The sequence below is a fragment of the Neofelis nebulosa genome, chromosome 12, assembly GCF_028018385.1.
Source record: "Neofelis nebulosa isolate mNeoNeb1 chromosome 12, mNeoNeb1.pri, whole genome shotgun sequence".
Taxonomy (NCBI): domain Eukaryota; kingdom Metazoa; phylum Chordata; class Mammalia; order Carnivora; family Felidae; genus Neofelis; species Neofelis nebulosa.
The window spans coordinates 86,142,044-86,157,306 of record NC_080793.1 but is presented as its reverse complement, the minus strand read 5'-3'; the positions used below and the strand labels follow the sequence as shown (position 1 = coordinate 86,157,306).

At 43.7% G+C, this 15,263-nt stretch overlaps 1 long non-coding RNA gene across 1 annotated transcript; it reads right to left on the bottom strand.

Moving 5' to 3' along the window:
- Window positions 1–1,148: 1,148 nt before the first annotated feature.
- Window positions 1,149–11,635, bottom strand: LOC131492117 (uncharacterized). Its single transcript, XR_009251862.1, has 5 exons — window positions 10,836–11,635; window positions 9,530–9,635; window positions 5,552–5,605; window positions 5,032–5,144; window positions 1,149–1,384 (listed from the first exon to the last, which is right to left on the bottom strand). It is a non-coding gene; the product is annotated as an uncharacterized LOC131492117 (long non-coding RNA).
- Window positions 11,636–15,263: the final 3,628 nt, after the last annotated feature.

Genomic DNA, 15,263 nt, shown 5'->3' with positions numbered 1-15,263 from the left:
GGGGAAATTTAGGGATGCTACTGTGAATAAATATGGTTTGATAAATTCCCAGGAACCATTTGTGATGCCTCATCTGTCTCTACGGCTGTATCTACCCACACAAACATGGAGACAGTCTTTTTGTCAAAAAACAAACAAACATTACTTTTAGAGCTGATCTAAGACTATGGATCTTATGTGTAGGTGAACAGCATTTACTGAGCCCTCACTGTGTGCAGAGCACGAGACCAGGTGGTAGGCCTGTTTCCGTGGGACGTGCTTTGTGGTTGCATCACAGCACAGCCAAACCGTGGCCAGGACCTGGGAGCAGGGCTGATTTGCCTTCTCATCCTTTGGGCAAGATGTCTTCACTTCTTTTCTTGAAAAAGTTTTTTTAACGTTTATCTATTTTTGAGAGAGAGAGAGATTTTTCAGAGCATGAGCAGGGGAGGGGCAGAGAGAGAAGGAGACACAGAATCCGAAGAAGGCTCTGGGCTCCCAGCTGTCAGCGCAGAGCCTGCTGTGGGGCTCGAACTCACGAACTCTGAGAGATCATGACCTGAGCCAAAGCCAGACGCTTAACTGACTGAGCCACCCAGGCACCCCACTTCTTAAGTTTTAAAAAGATGTCACAGGTAATTCTGAGTTCCTTTCTAACAACATTTGAATGAACAGAAAGATAAAAAAGGCAAGCACTTAAAAGGAAGGCTCCCTAAAAGTTCTTTACTCAAAGGACCTCACAATTCCATCTCCTCTCAAATTGTACCCCCTCTCCACCTGCTCTCTCCTGCTTCTCTCCCACCATCTCAGATTCTCGAGAGCTTTCGTATTTACTTTATCATGTGTCTTCACCACTAAGACACAAGCTCACTGAGGGTGAAACTTTGGGCTGCTTTGTTGGCTGCTGAACCCCAGCAAGTGGAATTAACATGGGCTTGTATCGGGAGCTCAGCAAGCGTTGGTTAAGGGAATAAAGAAATAGTGAGGATTTGTAGTAGATAAATGCTTGGCAAAATACTTTCTTGAAGAGGCTGTATGGCTTCAAATTTGTGGAGGGAGTTTCTGGATTTCTGAAAACCACAACGAATGTCTCGTTATTTAATTCCTTTTCTCCCAATAAATAACTTTTTGTTTCTTACTAAGGACGGTGGCTAATACAACACATTGCCCAAGATTTAGTAAATGTTTATTGAACAGTGACTATGGATTGGACACTTTTTTCCTGCATCCTTCTAAAAGCAAGGCACTCATAAAGCCATTCAGAGGGCTCTGCAGTTACTTACCCAAGAGCCTCCTGGAGTATAGAAGTCACTTCTGAGTCCCCAAGGAAACTCTCTCTCTCTCTCTCCTTGTGGTGGGGACTGGAGAGCCACAGAAACAGAATCGGGGCGTATGTCTGATCTTTCTGCAAGTGGTAAATAAGAATGCCTTTGACGGATCTTACTCTGACTCCCACAAACCTCCTAGATGAAGCGGGGACCCACAGCATCTCTTGAGACAGGGGGGTGGTAGGAAATGTTAATCTCTAACCCGAGGCTCCCCAGGGCTGTGCCAGTTAGAGTTCCCATCAAACCCCAGTTGAAATAGTGTTTCCTTCCAATGGACCACTTATTTGGGGATGCCTTGGAGCTGGGGGCCCTCAGTTTGGGAGCTACTAAGGTGACCACATTTTACCGTCTTAACCCTTTAAAGACGGCGCTGACATTATCTGGCAGAGCAGGGGGTCGCGGTGACCTGACTTTAGAAGTGATTTAGTGAGAGCTGAGCCCCAGCTTGTGAATCCTATTTTCAGTCTTCATGCAGTTTTAAGATTTAGCCCAATTTCCAGACCATCCCCTACCCAGGCTTGAAAATGGCTTTATTTCACACTTTGCGGCAGGAGGTAAGTGGGTTTCTATGTGAAACTGATGGTGCCAAAGACATTTACGAACATTAAAAAATGTCTGAACATGGCTTCAAGCCACTCAGACTATTTCTCATCCCGCGCCGTGCCTTGCGAAGCGTATGCAAGTTCAGAGCTCTCTTTGAAATCAGTGGCAGTTACGAGCTTCGAGCAACTCTGTGGGGCACTGAGCGATATAATAAATGAGCCCCTTTGAAGACCAACCATTGTAGTCGGGCTCTTTTTGTGCTGCCCGACACTGATTTCTCGGGGTGTTCGGCGGTGGGTGGGAGTGGCCCATCAGCCCATCAGCAACACGCCCTGCCCTCCGGGTCTCCAAGTTCAGCGGGGGGGGGGGGGGGGGGGGGGGGGGGGGGGTGCAGATGCAGATTTCCTTCAGGCATCGCTCCCAACCCTTTCCGCTCTCCTTCTGATATCAACATGTGGGATAAACCATCCCACACCCACACGCTTTGATTTGAAACAAAACCAAAGCTGCCTTTCATCCGCATGAACTTATCGGTCCATACAGCAAGAAAACACCAACAGTAACAGTGAGAGAAACAAGACAAAAACCAAGAGCTGTTACCTGCCAGGAGATAAAGCAGATGTGATTTGTGTATCAAGGGGTTTTTCAGATTATTTATTTAGGAGGAGGCAAAGAATACAATCTGGGAGAGTTTTCATGTTTCTCTGATGACATTACAGGTCACAGTGATATTCTGACACAAAGATGAAAGTCCTTGACTATTCTTAAGAGGGAATTAAAGCTTTTTGTTTTGACTTTTGACTAAATACTCTTAAAAAATTTTTTTTTAAATGTTTATTTATTTTTGAGAGACAGATCATGAGTGGGGGCGGAGCAGAGAGAGAGGGAGCCTCAGAATCACAAACAGGCTCCAGGCTCCGAGCTGTCACCACAGAGGTGGACGCAGGGCTCGAACCCACAAACCGTGAGATGGTGACCTGAGCCGAAGTCGGACGTTTAATGGACTGAGCCACCCAGGCTCCCCTAAATACTCTCTTTTTTTCTTTTTTAAAGTTTATGTATTTATTTTGAGAGAGACAGACAGCACGAATCAGGGAGGGGCCCAGAGAGAGAGAGGGAGAGAGAGTCCCAAACAAGCTCCATGTGGAGCCTGACAGGGGACTCAAACTGACAAAACCGTGAGATCATGACCTGAGTTGAAACCGAGAATCAGATGCTTAACTGACTGAGCCACCCAGGCACCTCTTGACTAAATATTCTTAAATGGCTAGTATGTAAATTTCAAAGTTCAAATAATTAAGTTGAGTAAGATAAGTATGTTTGGGTTGCCTTTAAATATGTTGAAAAGAAGGGCTGCCTGGGTAGCTCAGTAGTTTCAGCGTCCAACTTCGGTTCAGGTCATGATCTCATAGTCCATGAGTTCGAGCCCCACATAGGGCTTTGTGCTGACAGCTCAAAGCCTGGAGCCTGCTTTAGATTCTGTTGTCTCCCTCTCTCTCTCTGCCCCTTCCCTGCTCGCACTCTCTCTCCCTCAAAAACAAATAAACATTAAATAAAAATAACTAACTAAATAAATATGTTTAAAAGAAGTTTGAATTACTTGGTCCAATTTTTCAAGTGCAAGGTTTTTTTATTTATTTATTTATTTATTTATTTTTAACGTTTATTTATTTTTGAGACAGAGAGAGACAGAGCATGAATGGGGGAGGGTCAGAGAGAGGGAGACACAGAATCTGAAACAGGCTCCAGGCTCCGAGCTGTCAGCACAGGGGCCCGATGCGGGGCTCGAACTCACAGACCGCGAGATCGTGACCTGAGCCGAAGTCGGCGCTCAACCGACTGAGCCACCCAGCCGCCCCTCAAGTGCAAGTTTGAATGGCAATTGGAACGCTGTCTCTTGCGCCACATGCAGATTCAACTCATTTCTCCTGAGCGCCTCCTTTATTTCTTGCAACCACACTGTGAGATCACTATTGTTAACCCTACTCCGCCACAGAACCGAAGCAAGGGAGGTTCGACGACAGAGAGCTGCGAGTGCCAGAGCCACAGCCAAAGGCAGGCCCTCTGACTAGCAAGTCTGGCCCTGATCCCACCATGAAACTATAGCTTTTTCTCAAACTACAATAATCCAACCCTCTCCCCAATTAAATTAGCATGCTGTTTATTCACAAGGAGAAGTGTCTGAGCAAATATTGAGTTAGGTCTAAATCCCTGTAGGGGCCAATCAAGAATGATCGTAAGAAAAGTAAATATCAGGTAAAACAGACTTCAAGGAAATGTTCATTTCGAGACACAAATGTGGGAAAGGAAAGTTCCAAGCCCTCTTTACCATCTTGGAAACTCTTCTCAAATCAAGAGCAAAAATAGACAGACGTATCCTCATAACTATTGATTGGCTTAAGGCCTCTTTCAGTTTACTTTTTTGTGTTCTGCCTCATTGCAAAATGATGCCAGGTGGATCGCAGATAACAAATAAGTGGGCTATAGGTAAAGAACAAAAGAAACAAAGAATATTAACTGGAAACCAGAGGTGAATTAATACATGCAAATTCATGCCACTGTGAGGATGAAAGCAAAACATAAACACAAAACCAAAGAAGAGCAGGTGTAAAATAATAATTGTAACAACAACAATAATGGCAAACCTGTGTGGTGGCCTTATGATTTGCCAGACAACGGTGCTAAACACGTCTACACTGATTGTGTCTTTTAATTTTTACTGCAGCCTTATGAGGTAGGTAGGATTATTTTTGTTATTTTACAAACAAGGAAACTGAGGCTCAGAGAAATTAAGAGGGTCAAGGTCAACGAGCTGCTAGATGAGGGATGCTGGATTTGAACCCAAGCTTTGTGGTTTCAAGACTCTGCTCTTGACCATCCCTCGCTGTACCCCCAGATACACATATTGTTGTTGCTAATGAAAAACCTATTGTTTTCTGGCATTGGGTGTAAGGGAAATGGCTCTTTGTGCCCTCACGAGTGGGCATGCTGGTTGGAAGGCTAGTGGCTTTCTCAACGTCCTCCATGATGCTAACAACGAAGGCTGACAGGCCGATGATTGTTTCTTGTTGGTCCCACAATGCAAGCCGGGGCCCAATGCCAGCATGCAATTCACTAAACGTGAGTAAAAGTAAAAGGAGCTAAAACAATATGGTTCAAGTATTTAGTTTGGATGGCTTACCTTGACCTTGAGATATAATCTAAACTATCTAGGGAGACAGATGGACTTCATGTCCTTCAAGCAATCCTCCATGGAGCCTCCTTAGCTGTAAACATTCCTTGAGCACTGCTCTGCTGGAGGAAAAAGAAAAATCACAACCATAGAGAATGGAGACCATAAATCTGGAGTGAAACTAATCTCAGTTTTGCCTTCAGTGTTACTCAGCAGTCCTATTACATGTGCTTCTCCCATTTCCCTCAGCTGCTATTCCAAACCTTTACCACTCTTCAAAGCTTTCAATCTTCTCTTTGGGATGACCTTGTTTCTAAGTCAGGGACTGGCCGCCATCAAAAATGGCGTCCTTCATTTTCCCACCCATTCAGCCACAAGCCCATCCACCTCTGCACCCATCCTTTCCCTGTCCCCATTGCTAGCAAAAGAGTTTTCCTGTCAAAGGCAACTCTGTCCACTGGTGCTATGGGGTATTATTCCACCTTGCCTCCTTAGAAAACGTGCTTTATCAGCAAGGTCCTTTTCTTACCTCCGATGCTCCATTGGCTGTTCCCCTCAGTGTACAAATATGTTCATCCCTCTCCTTTAAAAAACAAACAAAACCTATTTAAATAGCTAATTTTTTTAGCACCCCTAAGTTTCTTTTTTTGACAGCCCTTCTTTCACAAAGCGCAAGCTGGATTTCCTCACTCCGACTCCACATTACACATTCACTGCTGGAACCATTCTAACCTGGCTCTAGGCACGTCAGTGCACTGAAGTTGCCCTGCTCACTTCCTGACACATTGAAAATTCTCATCTTATATGACTTGTCCTGCCTGCTGACTATTCTCCCAGGCTTGCGATTCTGGTTTGCCTTTCACAATATCCCCCACCCCCACCCCCCCCCGCCCCCATCTCTCTCTTTCCTCGTTTACCTCTGCACTGGTTACTCCTTTCTGGTGCCTTGACTGGGTTCTATTCCTCTCTCCTCTCCTTAAACGCTAGGGTTTTCTTTCCCATTCACTTTTGGGGAAAATCTTGGGTCCCAAGGTTTTACATCTAAATCTCTATCCTGGGGGCGCCTGGGTGGCGCAGTCGGTTAAGCCTCCGACTTCAGCCAGGTCACGATCTCGCGGTCCGTGAGTTCGAGCCCCGCGTCAGGCTCTGGGCTGATGGCTCGGAGCCTGGAGCCTGTTTCCGATTCTGTGTCTCCCTCTCTCTCTGCCCCTCCCCCGTTCATGCTCTGTCTCTCTCTGTCCCAAAAATAAATAAAAAAAATAAAAAAAAAAAATGTTAAATCTCTATCCTGAGCCCATATCTCCAACTGTTTTCTAAACAAGTTCCACCTGGGTATCCCACAGGCACTGCAAACTCAGGATGTTCAGAATAGAACATCTCTGCTTTGGGGCCCATACCTATTTACTACACAAAAGCCTCTCTCCCTCCTAGATTCTTCGTATGAGTGAATGTTAGACCCTTCCCTCAGTTTCCCAAGCCACCATTCTGGGATCCTTGGACCCCTTTCTCACATTCCAGGCAACGCATCCCTATGTATTCGACTCTCGCTTATCTGTCATGTCAGTAAATATCAGGTAAAACAGACTTCAAGGAAACGTGCATTTCGAGACGCATTTCGAGGCGGCTACCATGTTACTTGATCAGATCCACTGACTCCCTTACCCACTGCAATATAATCCTTGACATTTCTCTCCAGGAACTTCCATTTCCACCAACCCTTCCCCCCCTCCCCCCCCCCCCCCCCCGCCCACGCTTTCATAGTAGCCCCAGAGTTCAAATACAAAAACTTGATTACGTTTCTGCCTCAATTTACAATCGATCATTAGCATCTCTGACTCATACCCTATAGTTGGAAATCTTTTGTCTGCCTGGAAAACACCTATTCATACTTCTCTTTCCTCTGAGAAGTTTTCCAGGACGGATTGAAATGTGTTACCCTAATGTCCCAGTCAACTTTGTGGATCATCTGATTTTGTAAATCTTATCAGATTGACTTGTTTGCAAGTCTGAGTCTCTGCTTGTTTAAATGCCCTGAGAGTAGGACCTTGCTTTCTCAACTTTGTATCCACAGCATGTGATATACTAGTAGGCACTCAGTAAGCATTAAGAGTGAAGGAATTTTCAGAAAGTCTGTAATTGCCATGAGTGGGAAAAAAATCTTGCCTGGGGAATCTCTTACCCGAACAAGAGACCAGTATTCAATTACTTCTTCATAATAACTCACTTTTCCTCTCGTGGGGAATATATATCCAGAAAATATTGGCTATTGAGTGATCCAAAACTGTTAAGGTTAACTAGCAAAGTAGAATGAAGGTAGTTCCTTGGTAGTTCCCAGGTGTTTTAAATGAGCATCTTGGACACAAATGGACAGACCCATTTATGAACTGGGTAACCCGAGGCAAATCTCCTAGCCTCCTTTTCTCATTCTTTGTGTCCTGTTTGACCTTGAGATTTGGATTCTGGGGAAAAACAATGCCTATACTAATCTGGCCCTTTAGGGTCTGTCAGCCTAATCCTTATGGAAACACAGCTCTCCTAGCATTTGGCATCTCCATAAATACACAATTAACACATGCCTAGAGATTTATTGGCTGGTATCTTTATCTTTGCCACATTCTTTCAAATTGATTTAGTGGTGGAGAAAGCTAGGCCAAGAGCATGATTTATCCATTTGACCTTTGACCTGGCCTGGAGCCTCATTCAAATCTGTATTTTCGGGGTAGGCCTGTATTTTAATCATTAAGTTACTTTCCCCACTGTGTTTTGTGTCCTTTCTAACCCTTGAAACAAAATCAAATTATGTATTTTGAATCAACAGAGCATTGAGAGAGTGAGTCATGGGACAAAAGGAGGCAAGTTCAGGAACAGGGGAAAAAGCAGATTGTCAGATTCAAAGCGAGAGCTGCATTGTGGCAACTGGGGCTTAGGGATCAACACTAAAAAATTTTTTAATTTTTTCATTTAAAAAAGATGCTCACATTTCTGGCTAATTAGCGCTATAAAGAATCAGCAAGGCTAAATAAGGTGGGCCTTTTCCCCCTGCTTTACAAGGTTGTTTTGAGAAGTCAATGTGGTGACATAGATGAAAGCAATTTGCCAATTATAAAGTTCTCCATTAATGTGTTCTATTACCGGAACAGCCACTCTGTAGACAACTATCACCTTTGGGGTCACTAAGTCCCACAGTGGCTACTGGTCCACTGAGTTCCAGGGGAGCATTGGCCTTGATCAGTACAGCAACATTTGCCCCCCACAGGAATACCAAATATACCACCTGCAGAGTGCTGCTTTAAAGGCCAAGGATCTTTTTCTTATTTAAAAAAATGCAAAAGACTTTCAGTTTTCGAAACAATAAGTGGCACTGACATCTCTCAAGATTGAAAGCACTATTGTCTCATTTTTAAGCACCCCCTTATTATTAGGCGAGGATGTTGTTGGCAGGAATGAATAATTAGGTAACTCTTTGTGGGCACATTTTGTTCAGGTCCCAAGGGGAACGGTACAATTGTAACATCTCCTTGGATTATTTCACAAACATATGGCAAAGAAACCACCTGAGCCAGATGTACAAGCATATTATACCGGGTCTGTTTTAAGTTAAGACTGTGAAATACATCAGATGGTGAAGTTATTTTGGTCGTGAACATCCATCATGGAAATCTATAGAAGCATCTTCTCTTTATTGTCCATTTTACTTGGACTGAAAATAATCAAGAACAAAACAGCTTGGAAATCATCACCTGCGCAGAAGATTCCAGGTGAAGTTCAGGACCTAATGAAGTGCATGGTCTGGATTTCCATGGGCCCCAGACACCTCCACATAGTTTATTAATGCCTAGTACCAATATTCACTGCCGGCAGGTCTGGAATCTCAACTAAACAATGATTATTTTCAATTCTCTTCTCCTCATCTTGTGTTTTCACTCCTCTGGAGATGCATATGGGTAATTTAATATGGAATTTTTTAATAATGAGGATATAGTCTGTCCTGATTCAGTAGGGAGTTTCTGTGTTTTTTTTTAGCCTATTTTATTATTACAACATTGGCTGTTTATTTTACTAAAGACTCATCATCTGGTACTGGCCTCTTGGAATCATAGTAATCTAAGCAGAAGCGTCCGTCCCATTTGCTAGTGGGAACACCCAATTTCAGAATGACTGGGATCATTTTTAATCCGAGTTACTTAAATTTCAGAATTAGAAGATGGAGGTGCCATTGAACTCTCGAGCGTACAGTGTTGTGCTTGGTCTGATACGAAAATAAAGACTACACAGGTGCGGGCAACTGTATCTTCCCTTCAATACCTACATGCAGATTCCATTAGCATTAATGAGTGCCTCTGCATGTGTACTGAAGAGTTACAATGGAATCTATTACTTTATCCGGTGAAAAAGAAGAAAAAAGACTCGCACCGCATTCCTGAGCTTTTCCTGATACAGAGAAATACACAGTGTGGAGAGTCTGCAAACAATATGGTGGTGGTGGCATGAGGGAAAAGCTACTTACTTTTTATAGCCTGCATGGTGTAGAGCCGAGATTTTGGGGTTGAATTACTGTGGTTGGCGAATGCTGAAGCTGACAATAGGGGTCCACAGGGTCCTGGATATTCTGCCTTTGTGTTGCATCAAAATAAGGAAACCAAGTACTTATGAACTTTAATTCTGCTTTTCAATTTTTCCCCCTTTGAAATGGCAATTCTCTGCATGGTGATATGTATAGATGCGCAGTTCGGATGTGTTCCTAGCCAATGTGATGTTCCATAAACGTGGTGCACCTGTGTTTTCTTGGTCACCCTGCTGTCACTGGGGTGCCTTAAAGCGCTCTTTCCGAAATAAGTGAGTATGGGGAGGCGGGCAGGCGAGTGGGAGAAGGGGGAGCATCTTCCCCTCCCCTTTTTAAAAAATGTCTTCTCATTTGGAAAGCCTTGGAATGTAGATTTAATTTCAAGTTAAGACGTAAGGTTTATCCAGAGAAGTTGACAAATCCCCATCTGGGATTGCCGTGGCCTCATATGCCCTCATATTGTACCCATCTCACAGGGATGTAGCTGTATTTATAATACACACTTCTAATATTGCAGAACTGCTAAGGTCAGGGCATTCTGAGCCTTGCGGTATTAGGCAAACAACCATCCCAAACTGCACATCACACAGAGGCCCCCTTTGTAAAGCTGCTAACCCAACATCCCTCAGCGACCGGTGGGGACTCGATGTATTAATGACCTCTACCTGGCAAGCCCAATGACCTGATCAGTCTGAGAAATGGACTCTGAGCGTGGGGACAAACCACAACAAGTGGAATGAAATGACTGGCAATGAAGGCAGACGACAGAACAGGACTACAGATTCGGTGCCCTTACCTTCATTTCCCCCCTGAAGATTTAAACTTCTAACGGTAAAAGCAATAATGCTCTGACCTTAAAGGGCTGGGGCTGTGTTGCGACTGGTTGTTTCAAGAATCAATTCCTCAGCAGCTCTAGTATCACTGACTCTGGTGGAGGCGGCCACGGAGGCAGCAACCACAGAAACTGGAGTTCAGTCATATTGGCATCAGATTCTAGAAAGGGGAGGGCAGGGAGAGAGGGAGTCTATTGGCCTAAAAAGCTGAAACATCTGCTGGGGTTATTAACAGCTTTTTGGCTGAGTTCAGCAGCAGGGCACCTTGTGGTTGATAGATTCTTCTCTCAGCAATTCAAAACAATGCAGTTAAAGCAAATTTCTCATTTTCAGAGCCCAGCGTAATGAGGCATACAGTATTTTAAAAATAGTCACACTTAAAATGGTCAATGGCAGCGAGTGCAATCAGTGGTTACCTTCGGTATTCCATCGAGTTGTTAACTTTGTCAGGATGATTGTGTAACATGGATTTTTCGAAAGAGCACCGTAGCTCACGGTTAACTCGCTTTGTAGGAATTTACATTATTTATGAAGTTCATGAAGATTATCCAACGGTGTAAATATTGGCAAACTTGATCAAAACCACTTAGAGGCCTTGTGGCTCTCCCTTCCCAAAAGTGTACATTAAACCATTTTGAGGTCCAAAGGTCCAGTTCCGGGAAAGGTTCTGAGAGGCCTTATTTTGTACATGAAGCAAAACATCAAGTGTGATGACAGCCCGGGCTGGAAAGAGTATTGGTTGGAAGTCAGGCGGAAGGTTCTAGGCTTGTGTCAACTGGCTGCATGAGTCCTTGGGCGTCAATCTTGCCACCTCAATTTCCTCCCGAGGAACATGGTGGGCCCTGTTCCCGGGTACATCTCCAGATGTTTCCATCCAGCTCTGCCCTATCCTGGGAGCTGTGGAGTTCAAGTCCAATTTTTAAGTGTTCCTTTCGTGAAATCCGTGACTGAAACCAAGTTGAGACTGCTCACAAATGCCGTTTTGCATCAGCACATGACGGTATGCATGGTATTTGGGTGGGGGCATCAGACAAACTGTAAAATTAAATAGCTCTGTCAGTCACTTCAAGTGAGTATACCATATGTTGTAACAGACGTGGGCAAAGTACAGCCAGCCCCAGCTGGATCTCCTAGCCTGTTAGTTTATCTGGCCAGACGACAGCATCCAGCCCAAGGAAGGGTCACATATGACTTCATGTCCTACAGGTCCAGCACACAAACTTTGGCCGAAGGAAGGGGGTGATGAGGGAGAGGGAAAGCTGACCCGGTATGGACCGACATCTGTGATGTCACTGATGCACCCCCTCCCCCGCCCCCACCCATTCATTGCTCATCAATGGCCCCAGTGCCCAGAGCATGGTACGAAAGGAAGGAGGGGTTTGCCAAGTCACTGTTTCCCCAGGTAAAATGATGATCTGACCATGACATCAAAGGAAGACAGCACTCCCCACTTCCTGGATTCTGATCCAGGACTTTCTAGGGGCAGAGATAGTATTTCGATCTATTCAACAATGATCCTGGTTGGTTCTAAGATACACCCTGGTAAGCAAGGGTCCCATGAGTGTGGGCGTGCTTCTAGTCTCCATAACCAAACAGTTTCTATCACTGAGGCCAAGGGTACACGTTCCAAGTCACATTGACTTGGCTTGTCCCTTTCCTTAGTTAATAGCCTCGGGTTTCCCTCAAACCTGCTGGGAGCACAAGTCAAGTCAATAAGAACAAATTGAAGCCTTTCTGTGCTTCCCAGAATCATCATATGGTGTGATCCTTTATTCCTGAATCAACTTAAAGGAAAACCTTCAGAATGGCCAGAGCCTTTTCATCCTGCAGATCAAGGACAAGAATATCCTCAAGTTCCTTGCAACAGAACCCATTTGGTTGGTACCAGGCTTGACTTTTAGATGGAACAGTGTATAAAAGATAACCTCACACCTTTGCAGGGATGTAAGATACTTGGGAGATCCTTCTGATGGCAGTTTGGGGCTGAAAACCCAACTGATGTCACATCTTGTCCCCCAGGAATGCCAGCCTAAGTGCTGTTCTGAAATTTGCTGAAGCCACAGGAGGTCTGCCCATCGCTGAACGATCAACACTTGGATCCCTGTCTACAGGCGCCAAGCAGTTTGCTGAAAGCCTCGGTTTTGGTGGATAGCAATCTCAGGGCAGACCACCAGCCTCTCCCATAGCTCTGTGGCACAAGTGCCCTACTGTGTTTCTGTGTCATAGGAACACTGTCACCTTGTGCAACAATAAGGGAGTCACCAGTGGGTCTAATGTGGGGGAATGCTGGCTCAGGTAGTCTGAGTAAGGACAGCATATCTCTGAGAGCTTCCATGGAAAGTCGTCCCCATGCTTTTCTTCTCCAAAGAGACAGATGAGATGGGGAAGGAAGATCCAGCCTTTGTTGGAAAGACAGTGACCAAGGTTTCTGGGTAAATGGGATGTCCAGCTCCCGAATCCAGTGCTACTGAACTTGGGGCTGCAGACTCTCTGAAGGCCCATGTAACACATGCTACTTATTCAGTAGTTACCTACTGAAGCTTGGGGACTCAGCCTGGTGACACCCGCCTCATAGGCTGCTGAATGGGTAGTCACATTCAGTAAAGTCACAGTATGGCCTTAAGATGACCTTCCACAGACTCTGAAAAAGAACCCTAAAATAAGGCTAATCAGAAATAAATATCAATGTATTACTCCCATTCCTAAAATATCAACAAATCTATGTCACAAACAAGTACAGACATGCCCTCCCATCCCATGTCACCCAGAGCATGGATGTTGATTTGCTGGAAGTGTGTGTGTGTGTGTGTGTGTGTGTGTGTGTGAGAGAGAGAGAGAGAGAGAGAGAGAGAGAGAGAATTTTAAACACATCACCTGTCAAGTCAGGGCATGCATGAGACCCAACAGCAAATAATATTTTTTGTATTACTGAATAAAAAGTGATAGTATCCTACTTGAACTTTGCCATACTTAAACATAATTCAACTCAGAAGAGTGTGTGTAGTATTTAGTAAAATTAAGTAGAAAATTGGCAAGCCATGGACCATGACTATTTGGGCCAATAAGCTGGTAGTTAATTTTGAGTAAACCCAACCTGTATATAATAATCTGTCTTCTTCCAAAGTATGACTAAGCATTGTTATCATTTAGTGTTAAATATTAGACCATCATACTTTTTCAGAGTGAAGGTTTCATAATAAATGAATGACAACCTAGCATAGTATCTTAACAATTGCCTAACAATTGTTCTTCTATAATCCGAAATAAATCTTGGAATGACTTGTTACTTCTATGAAGGATTTTTCTTAAGGGCTGCTACATACACGAAAGATGGAGGAGATAATGCAATCTTGATATTGCCACAGCAAAGTAACTATATTCTAATAGCAATCCAAAGGATGATAGGGGTCATCTGGTCTAATCTCATTGTTAAATGGGGAGACAGGCTTAGAAAGGGTAAGCTGCTTGTTCAAAGCTACAACAGTGGAAATTTCTTTCGGACATATTCCATTTCTCAACATAGTTTTAATCACAAAACCAGACTCCCTTACAAGATATGTTATCAAAGATAGAGTAAATAATCTAAGATGGGATTCTAATCATAGTATCTGTCTGTTTGTCTCTTTCTTTTTCATATATTCCCCCAAATACCATTCCTTTAGAGAGGGATGTCTACTCTCTGATCCAAAAGGAATAGGAAATTTTGTTCCTAAAATTCTTCAGTGGAAAGTCTGTATTGATAGCTAGCACTAATATTATCAATTCATCAATGAATAAATAGCTATTTTGATGTACTGAAATACATAAGAATATAAAGTAGCACCAACTGTAAGTGAGATGCTCTGGGGAAGGAACACCGACATTTTTGGGTACTCTTTATGTTCCAGAACCCTGCTAAGAGCTTTTCAAATTGTGTGATTTATTTTAATTAGAATCCTCCTCTAAGGTAGGTACTTTTTTTACAGATAAAGACACTGGGACCCAGAGAAGGGAAGAAAATTGCTTAATGTTACTCCATTATTATGTGGCAGATGTTTCAATCTCAGGCCACCTGTCTTGAACTCTTTGTTTACCTATATGTACAACACATATGTAGAAGGATATATGTTCAAAGGAGCATGCATAGTAAGTGATGGGCATTATAGATCATGACTGGAAGGAGAATTCAGAGGAGAAACTATTGGGTATTCCTGGAATGAATCAGTGATGAATTCTGCCAGATTAGAGTGCTTGGCTACCATGTTTCCTTGAGAAAGTGGATGAGCCAAGTCTCAAGGAAAGGGTAGGTTTTGATAGGCAAATATGATAGGGAAAAACAATTTTACTTTGGGGAAATAAATTCCAGCAGAGAAAGCACAGTAAAGAGACATGAGTAGATCACCTTGGCTAGAAAGGAAGATTCCCTTTGGGAAGCCATGACACAAGGCTAGAAAGGAAGCTTAGGTTTGGACTCTAAAGAATTCAGAGTCAGGGTAAAGGGTTTGGATGTAATACTTTGGATGAGAGCGGACTATAGAAAGTTAGTTGGAGCTCACTCAGGGAACCAGAGAAAGGAGAGTATCTCAGATTTTACTATGGCAGCACAGGTATGAGGCGGTGTTGGTAGTGATGCAATGAAAACAGACTTAAAGGAATTTACAGGGTAAAATAAGCACTAGTCCAAGGAGATGTGGGGACTGAATGCAAATCAATCCAGAGATTATTCCCTGGCGGGACCTGGTATAATAAAGGTTGTCAAATCGTTTGCTTCATCTGTTGACTATTCAATTGTTGAATGCCTACTAGGTACTTGATGCTATTCTGTTCCCTGCAGATACAGCAAGTAAGCCAGACAGCCCCATTCT